The sequence below is a fragment of the Periplaneta americana genome, chromosome 11 (genome assembly GCF_040183065.1).
Source record: "Periplaneta americana isolate PAMFEO1 chromosome 11, P.americana_PAMFEO1_priV1, whole genome shotgun sequence".
In the NCBI taxonomy this organism is placed as follows: Eukaryota; Metazoa; Arthropoda; class Insecta; order Blattodea; family Blattidae; genus Periplaneta; species Periplaneta americana.
Genome location: NC_091127.1, coordinates 54029803 through 54056368, shown reverse-complemented (window position 1 = coordinate 54056368; position 26566 = coordinate 54029803).

Genomic DNA, 26566 nt, shown 5'->3' with positions numbered 1-26566 from the left:
AACGAATAATGTTCTCTATAATTGATAAAGAAGTGTTCAAAGAAGACAAGTCGCTAACACACCTTACTTCCTCAAACTGAAGGATCCAAGAGTGCAACGGTTAGTGAATTCGGCGAAATGCCTCTAGGAAGTATACGGAAAACAGGTGCCAACCGATAAGAGGCCGACATGCCTGCTGTTCGTCTTTCATTAGAGAAGTAACATAGCATAAGACATGGTCGATATACTTTTAGGTGAGCTTCACAGGTAGCTTTGCGTGTTTCATATCGCGATGTTATATCCACACGCACAGAAATGAAGAATTCACACACTATAATTGAGAGGAAAAGTAAACTTGAAACTTGAGTTGTGCAAAATGCTATACATTCAACTATTATTATTATTATTATTATTATTATTATTATTATTATTATTATTATTATTATTATTATAGTATTATTATTATTATTACAATTATACTAAAGGCTTTACCAACAACCAAAAATGCATTTAAAAATAGGCTTAAGGACCTTACTAATAGACGGTAATTATACACAGTATTTAAAGGGTGTAAATGATATGTTGTTATTGAAGTGTTGTATCAGTGAAGAATTATGTTGTGTCAGTGAAGTGTGTTGTGTCAGTGAAGTGTGTTGTGTCAGTGAAGTGTGTTGTGTCAGTGAAGAAGTATGTCGTGTCAGTGAAGTGTGCTGTGTAAGTGAAACGTGTTCCTGTCAGTGAAGCTTTATAGTTTATAGTGGCAGTGCATAGTATTTGAACAGTGAAATGTTTTTGAAGTGTTAGTGAAATCAGGATAGAATCAGTGAAATGTGTCGTAGTTCCATTGCAGTGAGTGAGTTGACAGCGAAATGAGTGTAATTTGAAAGGTACTTGTGCAGACATGAACATATCATACTCGTGGGTTTTAGTTCGATCTTAGTTTTAAGATACAAATTAGATTTATTTCAAATGTTATTTTAAGTGATCGTTTCATTTAATTTAGTATATTCCCTGTTGTTGTTGTTATTATTATTATTATTATTATCATTATTATTAATTATCGTTAGTATTAATCATTAGTATTATTAATTGTATTTTAATTAATAAGTTTATTATTGTCATTATTGAGTGTAATTAGATACCACTGCCACCGGGTATATACCCACTGCAGTGTGAATAAACACATACATACATACATTATTATTATTATTATTATTATTATTATTATTATTATTATTATTATTATTATTATTATTATATTTCAAAATCTCTTTCTCCTTTGTCTAGATGTGTAAAACCACAAAATTTAGCAGCAATAGTACAACTAGTAGTGGTGGTGATAGTAGTAGAGGTAGTAGTTGTTGTAGTGGCGGTAGTATTAATAATAATAATAATAATAACAATAATAATAATAATAATAATAATTATAGAGGTATCAGTGTGATGGCTTCAATGAGTAGGTTGTTTAGTAAAATAATAACTTCAAGACTTGAGAAGATTATATCCCCCTATGTATCAGAAAAGCAGACAAGCTTCACTCTTGGAAGATCCTGCCTGGAGACAAATTATTGAGAAAAGGACTGCCAAATCTCAAATAACCCATATTCTATTTGTGGATTTAGAGAAAGCATATGATTCGGTTCCTATCGGTAGACTTTGGGAATCAATGGAGAGAATGAATGTACCAAAACCGATAATACATGTTATTAAAAGGATGTATTATAATTGTAGGGCATCTATTAAGTGTGGAGAATTTATATCTTCTGAGTTTAATACATCCAAAGGACTGAGATTAGGATATGGGATGTCCCCATCTTTATTTAAGATCTTTTTGGACATGATTCTTGTCGAAATATGGGAATTAGAGTGGAAGATCGATATATTCATTCATTACCTTCGCCATGATCAGGCAATCATTGCACAAGTTTGAGATGATATTAAATTTATGATGAGAAAACTAATTGATTATTATAACTCGGCAGGCCTTGTGGTAAATTTTACAAAGACAGAATATCTAGTAAATGGTGGGGATGGCAGGAATTTGAAATTCTCTAATGGCATAGTGAAGTCAGTGGATCAATTTAAATATCGGTTCTCCACCAATCTGGTACATGCTTTAAAGATGTGGAAAATCGTGTCATACAAGCAAGAAAACAACTTAATGGTGTGCTTTGGAATAGGGATGTTAGAATGGAGACAAAGAAAATGTAATTGTAAAGAGTATCTTGACTCATGGAGGGGAGAACTGGACTCTGACAGAAAGACCGTGTTAGATCTGTGGAAATGGATGGACTAAGGAGTCTATGCATATCCCGTCTCCAGAGGGTCAGAAATGACACGATTTTGGAAAAGCGGAACATACAAATTGGTCACTCCCAGGGAGGAGAAAAAAGGGACGACCTCGACTTAGGGGAGAGTTGGGAAGTATCGGACATCGGGTAGTATCGGGCAGTGCGTTTCTTTCATCTACCACCATATGGTAGTACCTGAATAACATGGTTACGTTTCTCTATGCGACATCACAGAAACGTAACCATGTCAATCAGGTACTATCATCGTGTGGTAGATGAAAGAAACTCACTGTCCGATATTATCCGATGTCCGATACTACCCGACTCTCCCCTACATGGAGAGGTGGTGTTGCTGAGGCCGTGGAAGCTAGAGGGTTGGAAAATGGATCTTGGGATGAATGACAACAATGGAAAAGGGGAATAAAAGGCAACCGATGAAAGTGGAAACGTCTATAAAAGTAAATAATAATAATAATAATAATAATAATAATAATAATAATAATAATAATAATAATAATAATAATAATAATCCTTTTTAAATATAGGCAACAGTTCCTTTGGTTCAGGTCCAATAACCACCATACCCTGTGTCACATAATACGAGTATACTCCTTATGCTAACTTTACTTTTCTCTATACTATTGGTAGAAGTGAATACAATACTCAAATAACCTATTTTACTTGACTCTATGTAAGATTATATAGGGTAAAGGTTGGTAAATTGTGATAGTTATTTTTGAGAATTGATTACAATTTTACTGAGCGAGAAGAAGATCGGTTTTTTGCGCCAACGTATTAAGGGAATGTTCGTGGATGAGTTGCTACACAAAACCGGTCCTTCTCTCGCTCAGTAAAATTGTAATAAATTCTCAAAAAGAACTATCACAACATTACTTGTATCACAATATTACTAACCTTTACCCTACTTCTACTTTGACCTTACTATTTGTAAAGGAAACGTGATTCTTCTTTATATAAAAATCCATGCAGTGTGCAATCTAGGTAATAAGAGGTTATCGTTTTATTTGGATGCTATGCATTTCTTTAAAGATAGGTAAAAAAATTAAGTATATAAACAGTAACAACTAATAACATTGGCAATTTGATCACGAACATGAACTGTTGGCAAATACATAATTCTACAACAAGTCTGTGTTATTTTAATTACACCAATTTCTTACATTTTATAAGAAAATTAAAAAAAAGAAGCTACCGGTACATATAAGCTGATCTTCGTGATTGTAGTACTACCAATGCGTGTTAGTATATTGTAATTTCGATTCGCAATTAAGACTTGGATATCTGCCTGCTGTTAAAATAATCTTCTGTATTGTATTCGTAGTAAATGAAGACCCTGCGTCGTGTTCAATCACGTAGCGGGAGTCCCACTATGGAGCCACATAATGTTGAATTAAGGGTCCAAGATATATTTAGGATAAATTCCACTGGAAATGTCAAAAATTTTTGAGGTTTATTGAAACGAAACTAAGATATGATTTGAATCTATTTTTTTATAGAGAGAGATCGGAAATGAAGCCGAAAAGCAGCACATCTCCTGTAAGTCGGTACCATGAAAGGCTGATTGATCAAATCAGCTGTCAAAACTGAAAGGTACAGTATTGGGCCTCTACTCTGGGGTGGTCTGCGTGTTCAGATTTTAGATTATGAGCGCAGAACTACAAATACCGAACTGAGAGGCTCAGAGACGTATCTACTCAGCTGTCAAAGTTTTACAGATTAAATCATGATAGAAAGCGCTGGACCTTTGACAGTCGCCCGGAATGTCAAGAGTAGCTTTTTATTTCTCCCGGCATTGTAATTGTCTTGTCTAGCGCTTTAGAAATAATTTTGGAGCCTTCAAGTTCTTTCTATTTCATTAACGATTTTACGTCACAAAGTTTTGAAACTTGATCAGAACTATGAAGTCTGACCTAAGACGTTCACGGCATTCAGCATGGTGAAACAGAAAGAAGAAATGAAGAATCAGAAACCAAGATACAATCAATTAATGAAGAATAGATCAAAGAAAATATGAACAGGGAAAAACGGAAATGAAAAGGAAGAAGAAGGATTAAAGATACACAGGAAGGAAGAGATAAAGGAGAAAAGGAAACAAAATAAATACCCCGGAAGACTGAAAGGAAGAAGAGAAGAAACAAATAAAGGAAGAGAGAAACAAGAAAAATAAGTAAATAAATACTCTGAGTTACGTAGATGGCATTTTTAAAATGTTTTAAGTATTCGCAATAGTTTAGTTATTTGTGTCACGAATGATGTTCTCCTTTATAAATTTCTTAACTACGGGGTCTTTCACAAGTAACTGATCACTCGAAAAGTGACGATTTTTTACGATTTGTGGCTGTGTTGTACATCTCTGGTATTAGAAACATTTCCTAGTGCCGTACACTAAATTTGGTTACGCGTTTCCCCACCAGAAGTCGATCTAGTCACAAATGTGTCCACCAGAAAGCGCCATTATAATTCCATGCGTGTTTGCAATGGTATAACATATGAGCGGCTTCTCCATATTATGCACGTGATTTTTTAATCTTGCATGAAGTATTTCCAATTGCTTGGCCACCACGATAACCAGACTTAACTTTCATGGATTTATTTTTATAGAGATCGTGTGTTTACAGATAAACCTCGCATCATCCCAGAACTGGTCGAAAGGATTGTGCACACGATACAGATGGTTAATCCTGAAATACTCTAGACAGTGCACGAGGAGATGATCCGTCGCTTGCATTTGTGCATTCTTGGGGCGGCAGACATGTTGAGAACTGTGAGCCATAATTAGTGTAAGTGTAAGTTAATTACAATTCATCGTAATTTGTGATATTTTGACACTAACCCTAAGTTTTAAATTTCGCAACGATAGTTTCATTCATCTCTACATAGAAAAGTGGAGACTTGTGGCGGGCAAACGCGTAACTAAATCGAATGTACGGCGTAATTTGGACTATTGCGATGCGGTATTACGAATGCAGGAGCAGTAGCGCCACGGCTCCGGGCTGCAGGACTCCACTGTCCTTTGTCGAGTAATACTTTGAAACCAGACAGTTAATTAGGAACCTGCAAAGTGCTCCTCAGGACATTTGACCACGCAAAAACAACGAGAATTTAAACCTAGAAATCGCTATTCTTTAAGAAAGAGCAATCTAGAATTATTGTTGTCCTATCTCCATTTGATTACCTACACGTCACGCGATCTTTCGTGATGATTTATGGTGCTAAGGCTGATTTAAAGATTTAAGACAGAAATCACAAGCGTGTTGTAGAAGTATTGTAACAGATAATTAATTTCTCTGAGGAAATCTCTTACCATCTGTTTTAGTTCTTAGTTTATTCTACGTAATACAAAGCATCACAAAGAAAATAATCTGTTTTGATCCGGAGTGAATCGCTGACGGAGTTGTTGGCATTATACGAGTATAAAGGACCGTTATTGGTTTATTATTATATTTCATGTGCATCCATTTAATCAGTTACACCTGTATCCGAAATACTAGGGATCCGACAAGGGTCCCTTTTCTAAGTTTGCCTCAGATAGATCCTGTAATGTTGAACGATCATGTTCAGCACACAGACTTATATTAACGGAAAAAATACGTTCCTACACAAAAGCAAATGCCGAAAAAAAAAAAAAAACCTTGCAATTTATTGTCATCTAAACTCCGTCAAAGGCGGTTGCATTAACACGAGTGAAATTATTGATATATTTAAAGATAAAACACAGATGTTACGTCAATTATACGTGGTAATTCATAGATTTAATAAGATACATTAAAGGTGATATATTACAGTTATATGAACAATAATAAATGCAATAAAATTATTAAAGAAATTAGTTATAGTCTGACATGTTTCGGAGATGCTTCTCCATCTTCAGTGACTATTTACCACTACGGATGGTTCAGGTGATCGAACCGCGTTGTTGCTTTGCTTAAAGGAGACTAGCATCTCCGTAACATGTCTGACTATAACTAATTTCTTTAATAATTTTATTGCGTTTATTGGTGTTCATATAACTATAATATATCACCTTTAATGCATCTTAAATGATTTGATATTTGTAATCAGAATTTTTTTGAAAGCATTTTTATTGGTTCTTTCACAACGCTTTATCAGCTGCTATGATTATCCAGCGTTGAATGAGATGGTGATATGATGGCGAAATGAATCCAGGGTCTAGCGCCTAAAGTTACCTACTATTTACTCTTAATGGGTTGAGGGAAAACCCAGAGAAAATCTCAATCAGGTAACTTCTCGCAACCGGGATTTGAACCAGGGCCCGTTCGTTTCACGGTCAGACATACTAACATATAGATGTCCAAATTGTAACTCATACGAGGTAACCCCTGGCGTAAGCAACCCGCAGCGCATATCCTTTAAGGTCGTTTTTCCTATTTTATATGGAAAGTTATTGACCTTAGGAGGGCATGCTTGGTTCTACAGGCGTTATGGCACTCATGCGCTAACAGTTATTCCACAGCGGTGGACTTGAAAGTAAAAGTATAGTTAAAGGCTATCTGAATCTCTCATTAACAGTGTACTAAAGCGTCCCATAGTTTATTTATAAATTCTTACAGTCTTACTAATAAACCGTGTATAGTTTTTATACGAGACTTATGCAGAGTTGAGACAGAAAACGTTACTAATAAACCGTGAATAAGCTATGGACGTATAAAAAGGGCTGTAACTATACAATGGGAATTGCTTTGCAGAAGTTATATACACGAAACCCCTTGTTTAAGCGTTGTATATAGCGAAAAAATGGCCGCCCCTCTAACAGCTGTTCGTATCGACTGTCATTTTATGATGATGTTTACCTTGTAACCACAGAAGAACAAACCAAAGATCATAGAATTATTAGAATAATATTGCTGTAGCTTGTACTCTTTGACCAAAATGTAGTGTGGTAATCGATTAGAGCCAGTTGTACTATCGATATTTAACACGCCACACTAGAGCGCTCTACCGAATCCAGTAGAGAACCTCGGTTATTCTATTACCTTTCGTAACGAAGTAATGACGAAACTATGACGTAGCTGTGTAACAGTTATACTGTTATACACGTTGTATGTAGTGATTATTAGTAAGGAATTTACACACGACTTATAAACGAGCTACTCATTATATAAGTATAAGACAGTTAAACGTCTGTATACAGAGTTTTTATTAGTAAGACCGTTAGTGTATATTTGTAAAGTTTTTTTGTGCATGGTAGCATGCATATTTTGGCAGTTTTTAGTGTATATAAATCCTCCGTCTAATCACGAGGGAAGTTGAGGAAATGAGAGAGAATCTCTCCGCTGTTACCAAGTTTCAATACTATATAACAGGAGCTGTGCAATTGAGCGACATGGACTCCATATTTTCTTTCTCATTGTAAAAGCTTATGGAGCCCCCTGTACTTAAAATTTTCAGCTCTTTCTTATATAACATTTTGTAGATACGCCCTTTTCATGCGGTGTCGGCGCAGGGAGATCTGTAATAACAAAGGCAGAAGACGTGCGTACATATGTTCAAATGACTGCGCGAAAGGGAAATGTGTACAATGGATCTGAATGCCTTTGCACACTTGCTGGAATGATTTCACTTGGGGCGAAACCCGCTATTAAAGAAGGGTAATGTTCGCTCTGGGAACAGTGTTTATGTTACGATAGCAACGCCCCGTCCATAAGTCCTTCATTGTAATAAAACATATTTATAGTTATGTGGTCCGAGGACCACCCCTAAACGTAATCTCACATTTTCATATTTTGAAGACCATGGGATTGAATCTTTAATCGTCGTTTTATTTTTACTTTCAGAAGTTTATATACATCGAATGGGACTTTGTATGTTAGTATTTAATTGCTTTAAAGGCTATAAAAATCATCATCAGAACACTTTATATAACATCTGGTTGAAATCAGGGCTCCTATTTCGACTTCAGACTTGTATGTTAGAATTTAATTGTTTTAAAGGCTATAAAAATCATCATCAGAACACATTATACAGAGTGTTTCCGTGGTGGTGTTACAAACTTTCAGGAATGATGGCGAAGGGCACATGTATCAATTTGAGATAAGGAACCCTGGTCCGGAAATGACCGAGTGGAAAGTTACAAGCTAAAATAGTTCTGTGGAAATGAAATAATTTTATTCGTCTGTACACCTTATTTATGTCTATTTCTCTGTACATCTTACACAGATTTTATTCATCTGACGTTGTTTACGTTGTCTACTTACAGTATTCCATTCAATGCGCTGTCTGAGGGATGGGGACAGGAAAATACAATAAAGCAATGCAGATATCGTAATGTGTAACAGACATAGTCGGTCCTGATATGCACGTCTGTAGACAGCAGTGTATGTGCACAAGTTGCAGTGTCCAGTCAATCAGTCCTAGTGAAATGGAGGAGTACACGAGAGTGGAATAAGCAGACCTGATTTTCGAATACGGATGAGCCAATGGGAACAGTAGACAAGCTCACAGATTGTATCGGGGAAAGTACCCACGTAGGAGACATTCGGCCTATATCATTTTTCCACAACTGTTCCAAAAGTTAAGGGAAGTAGGGCACGTGATGCCAAATTACAATTCCATTCCACACAACTATTTTTGCTTATAACTTTCGACTCAGTCATTTCCGGACCATGGTTCCTGATCTCAAATTAATACATGTGACCTTCGTCATCATCCCTGAAAGTTTGTAACATCACCTCGGAAACACCCTGTATAACATGTTGAAATCAGGGCTCCTATTTCGATTTCAGATCCACTTCCTCTTAGACTTGCACAACCAAAACTGTAGTTTCTAAGTGTGTCTAAATTTCTAATTCAACTTACCTCTAACGTAGATTCAGATATATGTGACGACATCAATGAGTAAGACAAGCTCCTCACACATTTTTCACCTCTTGAAGATAAGTCGAACTTTCGAAACATTTTGATTTTGTTATTTCATAGGAAATGGATGAACGTTCAAGTCAAAGCTCTTTGAAATATAAATACTGACTACAGAATGTAGGCACTCATATATTTTGGAAATCGTGGATCCAATCAAACACATGGTAGCCAAATTTTGAATAATATCATTAATAGTTATATTTACTGCAACATTTCGACAGTATTTCAATTCCAACATGAGAACTGAATTTGTTGTGGCTATATAAACATAGCTAACGAACATGGCGGCCAATTAAAAAGTCGTTTTAAGAATTGGAAGTCAGAAGCTACTGATGTTAAAGACAAATTGCTTTGTATCACCGTAAAGTATAGTTAGAAATATGAAGTCAGATTTACAATTCAAGGTCTAGCTTATTAACTATAAAAAAAGACATCACTCACTGAAGAATTCGAAAACACAAACTTACCTTTATGTAGTTACGCCCTTTTATTCCTTAGACACCGAAGATATTCATATGGGGAGGCCTACATAAATTCCAATTAGATTGTTAGATTTGCCCCCTCTACCTATATCCTTCCCTCCCTCCTTCTATCTGCCAGCCAGCAACATTCGGCAGAAACAAGTCACAACAGACGACTAATATTTCTTTTTAAGCTCATACCAACATGACGGACTCACTCCCTGTTATAAATGTCCATACTATTAAGCCAGACTCATAATAACTTGCCTCCCGACTAATTTCCTATACACACAAGATCGGGCTCTACATCACAATCTACGCAGTAACTGGCCGCATGTATTCATACCTCATTGATTTACTGAGACAGAAAGAAGGCCCTTCTGATGACCATCCGTCACGTAGCCTACTACGAATAGATACTAAAACGTCAGAACAGAGCGTTCATTTTTACAAGGGAGGTCGCGAACGGGATACGTAATATTTTAATGAGACCCATAACAAATTGTAGGACTTGCCGAGTAGGTTGCAACACACCTACGTTATACGTGTAGACGGTAGGCCAATTAAAAAAATTATGGTTTATTTAACGACGCTCGCAACTGCTAGCGTCGCCGGTGTGCCGGAATTTTGTCCCGCAGGAGTTCTTTTACATGCCACTAAAATCTATTGACATGTGCGTGTCGCATTGAAGCACACTTGAATGCCATCGACCTAGGCCGGGATCGAAGTCGCAACAGCGGGCACAGAAGGCCAGCGCTATACCAACTGCGCCACTCAGGGCGACAGGTTAATTTAAAAGTACTTCTTAAAGAAGCAGAATCAGATTTCGATTATTCGTAAGTTATAACTTGTACGTTTACGCCAAAATAGCAGTCGAATTGTCATATTTCCACTTTTAATACATTGAGTTAATTTGCTTTGACTGTTCAGTAAATGTTATATTACCAATACTAGGGCTAGGATTTTGATGAATTTGCATCTTTTTTCTAGTAAGTCAGAAATATAGCTGCTTTAGTATTTATATGTTATGTAATAAACTGAGTGTTTTAAGACATATTTGTTAGGGCATTTTTTTTTTGCATTTTTTGTCTGTTTTAACTCACAAGAGCACCTTTTGTTTTATTCGGACATTTTTGAGGCATTTTCGTTTAATTTTGACCATAAATTCCCATTATTAATATATAATAATGTTTATTTTCTTTGATATTTGTCTACATATTTTGTCCATTAATACCCATTATTTTTTTACTTGATTATTTAACGACGCTGTATCAACTACGAGGTTATTTAGTTTCGATGGAATTGGTGATAGCGATATATTTGGCGAGATGAGGCCGAGGATTCTCCATAGATTACCTGACATTTGTCTTACAGTTGGGAAAAACCTCGGAAAAAACCCAACCAGATAATCAGCCCAAGCGGGAGTCGAACCCGCGACCGAGTACAACTCCGGATCGGCAGGCAAGCGCCTTAACCAACCAAGCTACGCCTATGGCTAATACTCATTATTTTGTATAATATTTTAGTCGTTTTTCTACACAAATATTGCCATTTTAACGCAGAACACTCCAACTACCCCTTCAATATAGACTCCTCTATACCTGCTAATTCCGGATAAGAGTGGCCTTATGGTGAGCTACATGGAAATTACATCAGGTGGAGTAAATAAAGTGGACCACTTAGAAAAAATTATGTAAAATTAAATAAACTTAAATGTTGGTACTACTCGTAGAATTTAATTTAATTACTAGTCTAAATATTAAGTAGTACAAAACCTCTTTTCCTACTAAGCCAATTATGTAAGAACAATTTTTAGGGCATTTTAAGGGCATTTTGAAAGATTTTTAGGTCATAAATGCATTGTTTTAGGACTTTTTTTCATGATTTATAGGTCATCCAAATCCTAGCCCTAACCATTACATTATATTATTTCATTTATACAAAAGTTTTAATACGTTTCTAGGATATACCAAACTATGATTATATCTGTACATACATACATACATACATGCATACGTACATAAATTCAAGTCTTCATTTTTGAACCGCTTTTCGCCGAAAATAATAATAATAATAATAATAATAATAATAATAATAATAATAATAATAATAATAATAAACACCACGGGTTAGGCTGTTCGGCCTGTTCCGCCCCATTAGTTAATTGAAGTCTAAAACTGGTCACTCCAACGTCGTCTCGGCCGTCCTACATCCCGTGTCCCATGGGCCTGTAGTTGTGTAGTTTTCTTGGAATTCTGTCTGATGACATTCTCTCTACATGTTCATGCCATCTATTTATATAGTTATGTGTTACATCTATTATATTTGAAATGTTTAATTCTTGTCTAATGTATTTGTTTTGTTTATGATCTAATAGTATATATCCTGCCAACGGTCTCAACAATTTCATTTCTGCTTCCTCCATTCTTCTTTCTTGCTGTTTACTTAGGTTCCAAATCTTAATAATAATAATAATAATAAATTATTATTATTATTATTATTATTATTATTATTATTATTATTATTATTATTATTCTGCACAGGATTAGGATACCAAAGGAACAACGTTTCTCATTCAAATTTGTCTTGATGGAAGCAATAAAATTATTGATACAGCTTATTACCATGTACCTGCATTTGCATACATTTAGGGGCATAAACATTCCGCTTCTACCATCATGCCGGTATGATCATCCTAACCTTGATGTCTTGAATGAGTAATCAAAAATGTCTTCTCTAACTTGTTTATTTCATAGCCACAAATTGGCCATCGTCTCATTTTGGACTACTCATTCCAGTACAATTTTGTGCTGGATGAAACCCATACACTGAGAAAGTAGCCATGTACAGAAGTGATGGTGCAGGGAGGGGGGGGGGAGTGTGTTTCAGTCTGGTCGCATAATCGTTTTATTTCTTGAGCAACAGTTTCACTTCTTCGGGTCATTAAAGCCTTTAAAACTTGAAAATTTTCCAACGCTCGAATTTGGAATAAATTACAATAATTTCACATTCATGTTTTCTTTGTTTAACATTTTAATCCGCCCACGGGAGACGTCAGAAAGGGTGAATATGATTTATGTACTCGTGCTCATTGCCCATTCTCATTCGCTGTCTCTCTCTCTCTCTCTCACTCCAAGTTACTGGAAGCTTTAATGATGGATTCCACATTCTAACTCGAGCCTATACGTCATAAAAGAAAATTCGGGGGAAGAGGTTTCAAAATTAACATAATTATTTAGCAAAGACATTTATATGCACTTTTCTCAAGCTTGGGGTTTGGGCGAAGGGCTAACAACCCATCACCGTAAAAAACAGCTTGTTACGAATCCATACAATAAGCCTCGGAATGGGACTGATTCTCAGACCCGACCACAGCAAAGGAATAAGGTTCTGAGATTTGGTACGTGGAACGTAACTAGTCTTTATAGAACAGGAGGGGTAACATTAGTAGCAAAAGAACTAGCTAGATATAGAGTACACTTAGTGGGAGTACAAGAGGTTAGGTTAGATGGGAATGACATATCACAGATAGAAGCTTACTTGTTGTATTACGGGGAAGGAAACAATATCACCAATTAGGAACAGGATTCTTTGTTCATAAAAGAATAAAATCAGCAGTAAAAAAGGTCGAATTTGTAAGTGATAGGTTATCATATTTAGTATTTAAGGGTAGATGGTGCGATATCGTAGTTATAAATGTTCACGCTCCTACAAAAGAGAAAAACGACGATATAAAAGATAGCTTCTACTTTTGATCAGTTATCTAGATATCACATGAAAATTTTATTGGGGGATTTCAACGCTAAAGTAGGACGGGAGGATTTTTTTAAACCAACTATTGGAAAAGAGAGCCTACACGTAACTAGTAATGACAATGGAGTTAGGTTAGTCAACTTTGCGACATCAAAAAATTTAATTGTCGAAAGTACAGGCAGGATAATATTAAAATGGATTTGAGGGAGGTGGGATATGATAGAGACTGGATTAATCTTGAACAGGATAGGGACCGATGGCGGGCTTATGTGAGGGCGGCAATGAATTTGCGGGTTCCTTAAAAGCCATTTGTAAGTTTCTCAAAGTAAACAAAAATAGTTAACAAGAAATAGGCCTATAGTCTCCACATCTGTATAGATTTTAAAGGCTTAAAGAATAAAATCAGAAGTAAAAAGGGTCGAATTTATAAGTGACAGGTTATCATATTTAGTACTTAAGGGTAGATGGTGCGATATCGTAGTTATAAATGCTCATGCTCCTACAGAAGAGAAAGACGACGATATAAAAGATAGCTTCAAGGAGGAAATGGAACACACTCTTAGTCAGTTCTATAGAAATCACATGAAAATTTTATTGGAGGATTTCAACGCTAAAGTAAGACGGGAGGATTTTTTAAACCAACTATTGGAAAAGAGAGCCTGCACGTAACTAGTAATGGCCATGGAGTTAGGTTAGTCAACTCTGCGAAATCAAACAATTTAATTGTCAAAAGTACAGGGAGGATAATATTAAAATGGATTTGAGAGAGGTGGGATATGATGTTAGAGACTGGATTAATCTTGCACAGGATAGGGACCGATGGCGGGCTTATGTGAGGGCGGCAATGAACCTGCGGGTTCCTTAAAAGACATTTGTAAGTTTCTCAAAGTAAACAAAAATAGTTCGCAAGAAATAGGCCTATAGCCTCCACATCTGTATAGATTTTAAAGACTTAGGTTAAGAATAATAAAATAGAAATTTGATTTATGGAATTGTTCGAAATCCTTAAATTGCTTGTCTGTAAAATTATCAATATGGCCTAGCATTATGTTGCACAGAGCCCTTCAATCATGACGTGCCACAACTGCTTCTGAATGCTGGGCATCTTCCAACTTATTAAAATATTAAGATGACGCGGTCCTAGTGCATAGCTCGGATCCGAATGGTCGCATTATATCGATAAAAAATTAGCCTGGAGAAAATTGTGGTCGTATTCCCCCTCCGTTCACTGTACCATAGAATTATTAAATGGATTGATGTTTCTTGCCCTTTATATTAAAGAGCATTAAATTGTCTACCCTGCGTCAACTCGCTTATAAAGTATCGATCGCTCCTCTCCAAGGATGGATGGAGTCGCTCTTGATATCATGCCTTCGGGAGTCTCCAAACAAAACGACCTCCAACTGACAGACAGTCCTACGCACCTGACATCTCCACCACGAGATTTATATTCACCGCGCATGATCAGTGATCACAAGACATATCAAATCGATTATTATTATTTTCATACTAGAAGCGATATCAAAAATATTATCTGTAATCATTTATCGAGTGCCGCGACAGATACTTCTATGCACTTGAGAAATATAAGCTCCAGGTTTGAATCCCCCCACGATTGTCGTGCATAGCGAACACTTGAAATTCTAGGTAAAATATTATTGCTATAAGAAAATCGGTTTCAAGACGCCTTGCCAAATTTATTGGCAGCTATTAATGCGTTTCAGAGGACAATAATGATACAGAACCTTCACGCACTTACATCGATTAATCAAGAACACAGGAGTGCGTTTGTTCGTGTATTTTTTTTTATCCCGAAGGCAGATTGTTCTCCTTCATATAGATTACACTGGACAGTAAATTTAAACTTTGTTTCTGTCCTTTAGATGAAACTATGTAATTTTAACTAAATGAGAGGTGCCGAGTTCATTTCTGAAAATCAAAATTTTCTAACACATACCATTTTTATAGTACACGCACTTCACTTATTTACACAAATTTGTTACACTAGCATATAAAGCAACCTTTTTTGGCCAAAACTCACAAATTAAAAAGTATTTTTTTTATCTTTCACGTTTGTAGACAGCTTCTGCAATCTCCCTGATGAGCTACCAGCAATATTCAGCTAGCATACTTGCATTCCACCTTCCACTGAAACGCTTTTCGAAGGTAGATATTTCTTGATGAAACCTTTCTCCATGTTCATCACTTACAGCACCAAGGCTTTTTGGAAAGAAGTCCAGGTGGTTGTCAGGAAAGTGTTCTTTCAGTGACATGTCGGATCCCATCAGGTGAGAGCAGTGCAACATTTCACTAACATTAAATAACTTTTTGGATAAACAGTACGCGCTGAACAAAAACTAACTGCAGATTCGTTTTTTCGACCACAAAATACATCCAATACACACAGTTTTATAAAAAGGACACATTTCATGTTGTTTAGTGTTATTCAAGAAAATTCTGAGACATATAGGCAAGAGATTTCCGTACTGCCGTTGAGCCTCAAGAGCAATACGAGTTTTCAGTTCCTGGGCTTGCGACGTAGACACAATTTCTAAGAAAACTTCAAAATAAACTACATACTTGTAATAATTTGTAATATGATCCTATGTGCAGCAACACAGAACCAGCACTGATAAAGCAGGAAAAGAAAAGACAATCGAAAAAAATTTTGTGAAGCAGTACCAATACGTGCATTCAGTGTAACAAAACTATTAAAGAAACAATATTTAGACGTGAAGTACTAGAGCAGGTTTGCAGAATAGGGCGGCAATTGTGGCGTTGCGTCACTCATCGGAAACGTCACGTATCCCTTCCCTCTACCCCTGCGTCATTGACTTGGTAGGAGAGGGGATTTGTATGCAGTGTCTGTGTTATGTGATTGCATACGGGTCACAGTGACGTCATTCAACCCCAGTGTTCTGTGGCCGGGGAATCAACGTTTTCCCCTAGCTTTCTACCCCTCTCTCGCTAGTTCTGCAACCCTGTACTAGAGGTAAGATGCTGGATACACAAGACGAATCAGTAATTAATTTCATTATTCGCAAAGATTTTAATTATTTTATATTGTGTATTTGTAACCTAATGGAGCGCAAGAGAAGGTCCTATGGCTTTAACTCCGCCAATATACGAGTAAAGCCCACACCTGTGGAGTAACGGTTAGCGCGTCTGGCCGCGAAACCAGGTGGCCCGGTTCAATTCCCGGTCGGGGCAATTTACCTGGTTGAGGGTTTTTCCGGGGTTTTCCCTCAACCCAATACGAGCAAGTGCTGGGTAACTTTCGGTGCTGGATCCCGGACTTATTTCATCGGTATTATCACCTTCTCATTCAGACGGTAAATAGCCTGAGCTGTTGATAAAGCGTCGATAAAACCTACTAAAATAAAAAATATACGAGTAAATAAATAAACAAACAGATAAGCAAGCAAGCAAGAATCTAAACAAACAAGTAAATAAATAAATAATAAACAAACAAAAAATAAACAAGTAAATTAGTAAACAAATAAATATTATTACAGGAGGTATTTGAATTGTCAATTTAATAATTTGTATTATTTTATGGTATTTGGATCGTCAGTTATATTTTTATGTTGATTCGATAGTCTCTTGAAAGGCACATTTTTACACGAGATTTCTTCAGTAGGAAAATGCCACATTAAATTACAGCGAAAGTTCCCTAGTGTCCGAATTCCAAGTTCACAACTAAATATAACTAAAATAAGTTACAGTTTAATAAGTTATACGTACTGGGAAATTTCTGGACAAGAAGCATTTAAGGTATTCATCGACTCTTAGAACGAAAATCCACATTTTTCCCTTAATGTCTTTCAAACTTTGGTGAGAAGATTCTTGGAAGTAAACTAAACAATTTATATAATTCAAACTTGGAAATCCAAAGAAAAAATTTTGAAGCGATCTAACTCCACTAGAAAGTGACTTAAGACCGCGCTCATTCCGTCGGATCCCGGCCACTTAGTCACTCGTAATGAGTGCACCTCTGCACGTAGTGTATTGGACATTGTGCCACTGTCACACATCTGTGACACAGTGCACGAGGGTTGGCCACTAAAGGGAAACTAAGAGGTGGAACTTAAACTGAGAGGATTCAATCCGGCATCGGAACTGGAATCCTGTGTGACTTTGTGGATAAAGCGTCAGCACGTAGAGCTGAAAACCCGGGTTCGAGTCCCGATGCTGGAGAGAATTTTTCTTTGCTCCGCCCATCCTTCATTAAAAGAAATGAGCTTCCAGATGAGGCAAATATATTCTACAGCATGACAATTGTATACGATACTAACCCCTTTTCTTATAACAATGTCGCCAGCAGACAGTGTGTTTATTTTCCGAAGTGAATGAGGATTATCAGTTCATCACTCATTCTGACATTCATAAATTTATCTCAAAAGAGAATTGTGAAGCGAAGGACATTTTTTAGTATCCCGTAGATAAGAATCCAAGTTCCTTACAGTCTGTTTTTTTTTTTCTTAAAATGAATAAGTAGACACTCTTTTCATAATTACTAGCAACTGCTTTAACATTTCCACAAAATTTACACACTTCAACGCAGAATTAATCGGAAGCTACTCTCACAGCCTTCGTTGAAATTAACTTCTAGCATTTTGTACATTTTCCAGCATTTATTCTCTGCAACTAGTATATTACCTTTTTTGCGATCATGAACTTTCTGATTTACATCAATATGGGCCTATTTTCTCGATATGCAACAATAGTTGGCTACATCATTCCACCTCTTACATCATTTGAACGAAATAAAACAATTGCGCGTAGACGGATATTAGAAGCTAAGAATTTGCTTCACAGGATATGAAGGCATTTACATCAAATATAAAGAATGTTGGGAAAGCAGGTGAGGTGGTCGTTACTTTATAATGAAGTCATCGCGAAGAAGGCAGTGAAGTGTTTAATTTACGACCTGCATACAGTTTATCTTGCACTACAGATAGCCTACAGAACGTGAAGAAAGGCTTAGTTTATGATTCTCTTGATACATCAGAGGGGGTAAAACTGCGTCAACCTCATTATTTCAACACATTTCCGCTTTCTTATTTATTATCCCTGGCGATTAAACAGATATTTTTATGTGTCAACGTAGTTGGCATACCTGTGTTTCTTTTTCTTGGTCATAGGTGGTAAAGAGACATAATTTCCTGTTTAATTGAAACTTAAGCTTCAATAAAAATTATTCAGATAATCTCCTATTTATCCTCGGAACTTCAATTATTCTGCCAGTTTATATTTTGTTCCCGGCCGTCTAATGGTTAATATCTCCTCCAAGTCGCTGCAGGAGATAACTTGTAAAAGATATAATGATAAGATATCTGTAAAGATTGTATTAATTTCTATAATAGACGATCACGATTTTTTTTATTTTTACGTTAAGATGCAACATAATTACATACAATGAAAGGATGTTCTTGTGTATTTTTGCTGCAGATATTATTTTGTGTAAATCAGTGCGTTTATTAAGATTTTATTTAACATTCCTTTTTCCTTAGTTATTTAACGACGTTGTACCAGCTACTAGGTTATTTAACGTCGAAGGGATTGATCATAGCTAGAGTCCAGATTTATAAATTCTAAATTATAGACATCAGCTCAAAGAATTTGAGTGACCACAAGGGTCCTGAATACAATAAACATGTACAATATAATGTGATGTGATACATTAAAGAAAAAAGAAAGTTAATTGTTTAAGGCAAATATAAGTGGATTAATTGAAATACAGATGATGATGTAATATTTGAAGAGAATCCTTGATAATATTTATAAGGACAGACATTACATAATCAAAAGGAATGTGTAGTTCCTTAAGATAATTCCATGTCAATTTGGAAATTTACTGCCAAACATCAAACCAATGACAGACCATTGTTTAAGAGGGACGTTGTACTTTTGAGAAAGATAAGGCAGACAAGGTTCATATATGGACTTCTTCTCAATATCAACTTCGGTGGCCTGATTTAGGCTTGTCGCTATCACGTAAGCCCGCCATTGGTCCCTATCCTGAGCAAGATTAATCTAGTCTCTATCATTAAATCCCATCTCCATCAAATCCATTTTAATATTATCTTCCCATCTACGTCTCGGTCTCCCCAAAGGTCTTTTTCCCTCCGCCCTCCAAACTAACACTCTATATGCATTTCTGGATTTGCCCATAAGTGCTACATGCCCTGTCCATCTCAAACGTCTGGATTTAATGTTTCTAATTATGACGGTTTTGCTTCCTTTTCGAGATAAAAGTTGTTTCACACAAAATATTTCACAGCGTGTTTTGAGAAAGCCATTGGTTTAATTCCAAATATGTTCAGTCAGCGTAAGAAAACAGTATATTATAGTAATTAATTATTGAAATAATTTTAGTTATGTCCTTTAAATGTGCAGAAATTTGATCTGAAGAAATGTAACTTTTCGTTCTGAAAAGTGATTTTAAAATGTTACATTTGTTCGGATCGAATTTCTACACATTTAAAGGACAATATAAAAATTCTTCCAATCATGTATTGTCATAATACACTGCTCTCTTAAATTGACTGAGCATATTGGGAATTAAATCAATGGCTTTCCCAAAACACACTATGAAATGTTTCATATCAAACAATTTGTTTCTCGAAAAAGAAGCAAAAAACGAGCAAAACTGTATTAAACTTTTTTGGTTTAAATATCGCAAAAAATTACGTCCTGATGTTCATGACATTACTTATGTTCATCCTGTATGTAAGTAAAAACCTCAAAATATGTAAGCTACTAAATAGGCCTACTGCAGGTTTCAATGTACTTCAATACTTATCATCAGAACTGTGGAACTACTCCAACATAAGATAATTAATCATAATATGAATATAGTTTATACTTATAAACTAGTCTATGTACCATACATATAGATAGTAGACTACATGAGAAATCGATTCTTATAACCGTAAGGGGAGATATGCATAGATTCTATTTCCAGTCGAAAACGGATTCATTGATTGAGAATATAATACACGTATCTCATGCTATAAATTCGAAAGTATAAAACCTCTCAATTTTCCTGATAGAAATGCTAATAAAATGTGGCAACAGTTTGAAATGTCAGATGACTCGAAAACGCCATTTCATTCGTGTAGTATTTCAATGTGCTTCTTTTTTTTACATTCCCGTCGATTGGTTTTCTACAACCGTTGTAGAAATTTACTATGACATATTATATTCCTGCTGAGAATATGTACACCCAGAACTTTTTCTGGGTGTATTGTGCCAATGTGCAAAAATGCATCGCTCTATCCTTTATCAGAGACGTTTTACACATCACAATGCATTTTCAGCTTTCCCGATAGACCATGGCAGTCCAAACGTCCAAACGCCTGTAGAACCAGGAGATATTGCACGTCAAGCATGCTCTGCTAAGGTCAATAACTTTCCATACACAATAGGAAAAACGACTTTAAAGAATATATACTGCGGGTTGCTTACGCAAGGGGTTACCTCGTACGAGTTCTATGTAATAGACTTAAAATATTTCCTACAACAATTTCCTCTTAGTTTCGTTGGCCACTGTTTACAGAATTAGAGGAACTAAAGTTTCATAATAGGCTCATATAATAAATAACAGAATTAATGTTACAAGAAGAGTAAAATTGGTGCTAACGTCTGACATTAATTTTCAAAACGGTTTGATTGACAATGCTACTCTATATTTGCAAATAAAAAATAGCTTGAAATTTAATTGTAAACAAGTAATGTTATTTAACACAAACATAATTATTTGTAATAAAATGAAAGTGATATTTAGAAAGGGTCAGGTAGTAACTTAAGATGTAGACCTATGCAAATAATAATTGTTCTTCCTCTGACACATACCTATCGTCAAATGATATGTATTACTGCTTGATAATGAATAGATGTACAGAAGTGGCAAAAAAAAAAACCGGACCGACGGGATAATCGAAGTCCCCGAAATGAGCCACTGCGCATGCCACGCCCGCATTCTTATATTATATTATTATTATTATTATTATTATTATTATTATTATTTAATGTACTGAAATGTAACAACCATACACAATTTACCAAGAAATATGGACACTATTTAAGTTTCTTTGCTTTACAACGTTGTTCTTCTCGACTGACATACATCGTTTTTCTACTGTAAATGTTCGAAAAGTTGTGTTATTTGGAAGATGAAGGCAATATAGGTATATATATGGTGTGAATACTTACTGAAGTATTAATACAGACCTCACACTGTCAAATTTTATAATACTTATCAATGTTAGTATGGAAAAAAACATAATTTTATTTTCCTGACAAACTGTAAAAACTGACTTACAACGTTATTCTAGGCAGCCATTCAATTAATTACAATACTAAATATTATGAAATGAGGCGGAACGTATGGAGAAATATTCAGTGTTAGTGAAATAAAATACGCAACGTTGAGAGAAATGCGAAAACTCCAATGTCATTCAAAACACCTTCCAGTCAAATATGGCCGGGGATCGAAACCGATTTTGCAGAACGATAACACCAAGTTGTAGCAATGAACTAGCTGAGAGGCACGCAGTTTATTCTTGTATCATAAACGCCGTACAATCTGATCGACGTTAGTTTCTTTAATAAAGCTATCAACTGACAACCACGGACAGGCTCACACGACTGAAAAAGATCATCACCACTGTCACCACTCAACTAGTCACTGTTCGCATCGCACATGATTTATTTTACATAGTCATACCGCAGTCCAGTATATATATAGTTCGGATAAGCTTACTTCATACCCTAAGGGTGAAACCTAACCATTTTTCCCCCATTACTACGTATGCTAGTGGATTGTGGTGATTATCTAGTTTGCAGGTTGAATTTTCTTTTGCCAACTTCGTTTCGAATTTCGATACTGACAAATACTACAAATGGTAGTGATTTTGTAACTGGTATGTTGGCAGCTGAGGCAAATATCGACAATATTTGTCGGTACTGGAGTTCCATGAAATTAAAATTGTACTAGATTTCTGAGCCGGTTACTGGAAGCTAGTGAAATTTGAACATACTAATAATTAATTATAATAGTTATTTTATGTGTTGCATTGTAGTTATAATTCAAGACTATAGTCATGTAAGTTTTCGGAGTTACTACTAATAATTTCATGTGGTCAAACAAAATACACTTTTAGGTTAGGTCTCATGAGTCAATTGTTTAGTCAAACCAATGAATTTCGTATTGCCAGACAAAATACTTGACATGTTGATCCCTTTCCCGTATAGTTTGCGTACGAAAATGTTACAAATTATTGAATTATTTAGAATAACCTTCCAACATAAAGTACGTTAAGTAAATAAGTCATTTAGTACGCAGGATCGTGTGATATCTGGTAACAGCTGGCAACACTGACAAGACGGCAATATTTGCTGTTTAGGAACTGTTCTTATGTGACCCTCACTATACAGTCACGAAGCTTGAGTTGTGAGTGTGCTAGGAACAATAGACTGTGCAGGTACTATTTCACATTGTCTGTAATGAGGCGATATTAGCGATCCTAGTGGTTAGCAACTATCTATGGATGCATATTTTCTACGTATTGAGCTTCGTGATACTAAACTGTGGTCATACCATTGCTCTCAATGTAACACCAAGTGTTGTAGAGTGAGAGGCTACTTCAGAAATTCATCAGGGTCAATCCCCTGTCGCAGTCGAGAACCGAAGCCCAGTCTTCGGAGCAAACGCTTCTGCTTTGTCTGCTATCGTAGTAAAATCTCTGCAGAATTTATTCCCTCCCCTCTGTCATGTTATAAAATCCTGCACACTTAACGATCTCGGAAAGTCGTTACAACTAGATTTTTGTTTCCAAGCTCGCTGGTTCGAACCTGACGGTTGTTAGCAGGAGGAAATATGGCCAATGTTGATGACCATCGCCCTCTCATAGCTCCCTCCGTTACGACAACGATGAAAACATGACAAGTTTCCAGGGGAAAGACGTCATAAAACAGAGTAAGAACTACAAAGCTTTAGCGTTATTCTCTAACTATACCATCAAGAATAGACTAGTAGGCCTATATTGATGATGGAAAATATTACTCGTAGACTTTGCAGCCCCCCCCCCCAATAATAAAACAAGAAATGTAGTCATATGAAAGGGCACACGTTGAAACAATGGCCTGACAACATGTCTAACGACTTTCAAGGCTAAAACAAGTTAAAATTAATACTGCAGGTATTTTAGATTGAGAATCTCCCGACGTCAAGAATGAATACATGCATGTGTGAGCATGTATGCGTCCATATATGTATGTGTGTTTGTATATGTACAGTAGCCTATGTGTATGGATTATAACTGTAGATTTAGAATTTTTAGGCTCTAAAAATGTACATTTAGGTACCTAAATTAGGCTTTAAAAACCGTAGAATAGATTCTAAAAGTACTATTTTAGACTATTAAATTGTGTAATATCACATAATATTAACTATCATTAACAGAAAAATGAATGACATAAATATCAAATTAATAAAAGAAATAAAGTTAATTAATTATTGACCACAAAGTAAAATTATTGTAATGTTTTTACATTATTTCGATGCTCTCTCATTCCCCTGGTGCATTGGAATACATCACGAATTATTTTTCTAGATTTTCAGGTGTTAAAACTGCATCCTTTATCTGAAAGAATCATTTTGTAAGCTGAAAAAGATTTTTTACTTGACGTAATAGGTACGTATTTAAACTTAGCTATATTTGCGTCCTTCGGTGGAGGGGTGTAGGGGACATTCATGCGCACGCGTGAATTTTTTCCCGCCCGCAGAAAGAGTCAGTCGCTGGGAGTGAGGAAGTGTAGTGAATATCCCGTCAGATTGTCAAATGACGAAACGACTTGAACAGCGATATTGCATCAAATTTTAACTAAAGTTTGGGGATATCCAAATGGAATCCATTTACAAATTCCAAATGATTTCATAAATACAAAAAATCTGGGATTACAACTAGAGTCGGGCAAACAGCCTCTTACTCCCGCTCGTTCTCGTAGGCGAGACTAGCTGGCCGATAACGCCAGTTCCGAGAATCGTATTCTCGAGATTGGCACTCTCGGGAACGAGGAATACCGGGTCCCGGCCTGTTATCGCACGGCCGACTTATCGTTATGAAATGCGTACACTGACTGCCGGCTTAATTGTCGCTCATCACTGCAATTCGTGACTCTTTCTGAAATATTAATGTTCATAAAGTAATTTAAGAAGGCACAGCAGTGTGGTATACAATAAATAATACAGCACATTATGATTGTCGACATTCTTACAGAAGTCACACTATTTTAATGAACTATTTATTGCCTTTCCGGAGAAACAAAATAATGCAGCACTTTCAGCCGTTACCTAATCCTAAGCTAGTCTAAAACAATAACAAGTTATGGTTGGAGCTATGATATACTTTCTCGCTATCAGGATTTTGTTGACATTCCATATTTAATCTTTCGATAGTGTTTTGTATACACTATAGTAATGGATATCACACGACTGTATTATTATTATTATATTGTAGTGATGGGCGAAGTTGTTCTTTTCCCGGAACAGTTCCGACGGTTCCGGTTCCGAAAAAATACTATGTTCCAAATAACAGTTCCGAAATAACAGTCACCAGTGGTGATGAGTCGGAGTCGTTGAGTCGTTCAAACGAACGGTACAGTACCCTCCCTCTTCACCATAGACACCATGCAGCTCACACTGGAGCACTCATAGGCATGACACAGTACACATTCTTATGTATAGATGGCACTGCAATGCACATTCGAATCGATTTTGGAAAATTGCTGTGCATGCGGACAGAACTCAAAAGCTTAATGTCAGTAATTACGCAGCTGTTGACTACAAGGATAGAATACAACACTTTGTTTTCGTACATAAAGTTATAAAGACATGGTAGCCAACTAAAAAAAAAATAACATAACATTTAAAACATATGGTATGTAATTTCTGTTCTCTCTATTACATAATAAAAAAAAACAAATCATTAATTTTTATTTTTACTTTTCTTAATGCACAGTTATAATAATAATAATAATAATAATAATAATAATAATAATAATAATAATAATAATAAATATTACAATTTCATAAATAAAAAAGATATATATTGGCAGTACTGAAACCTGGAAACCCCGCAGTGGGTTAGTAAAATGTTGGAATCGCATCTTTACCAAAGTGTAATTTAAACTTCGCATTAAACCTCGCTCTCCAAATCAGTACTTATATGGGTAGTTTCCAACAAATAATGCTACAACATTTTTGTCGTTCTTTGATAACAGAGAAGATAGCACAAAAACTTGTGCTTGTCAGACTTAACCTCAACAAACGACATACAGACATTGTAACTAAACCACTCATTACCATTTACGACTTTAACCTTTGTATAGAATCAGCTGATCAATAAATTAATAATAGTATGCGTACTTTATGACTTTGTAGAATGTTTATAAAACAGAATTAGTCAACTAATGGTGAAATAAACCATAAAGCGGGAATGAATATTACAGATTATTAAATACTTACTATAACATTACAGATGATTGGCCAGTCTTACAAATGTTGATATTAAAGTTCGCGCCACCGCAAGGATTTCAATTTCCATGCGCCCCCCTCCAACCACGTGAGAGTTTCAAGTACCAACTTCATCCAACGAAGTTCCAAATACAACATAAAGAACAACGAGAACAGTGTAACTGCAGCTGTCATTGGTTCATCGGAACAAGCTCCGACGTTCCGACTGTTATCTCGGAGTCGGAACATACCTTGTGCAACGCGGTACTGCGAGCCCGCAACAGCTGGGCAAGTGAGCAGCTCGGAGTCGGAACACTGTTATTTCGGAACAGGAGGTTCCGACCTACTGTTCATTTTTGCAACAGTTCCGAGGGAGTCGGAACATACCTTGTGCAACGCGGTACTGCGAGCCCGTAACAGCTGGGCAAGTGAGCAGCTCGGAGTCGGAACACTGTTATTTCGGAACAGGAGGTTCCGACCTACTGTTCATTTTTGCAACAGTTCCGAGACCGGAACAGTTCCAAAATAACTGTTGTGTTATTTTTTACCCATCTCTATTATATTGCGCGTTCACATCTGGATGTTTCGTTGTTATGCAAGGGCATCTTCATCAGCATGGGTAATTATTGCGCTGCGTAAGGACGAAATAATATAATACTTATTTA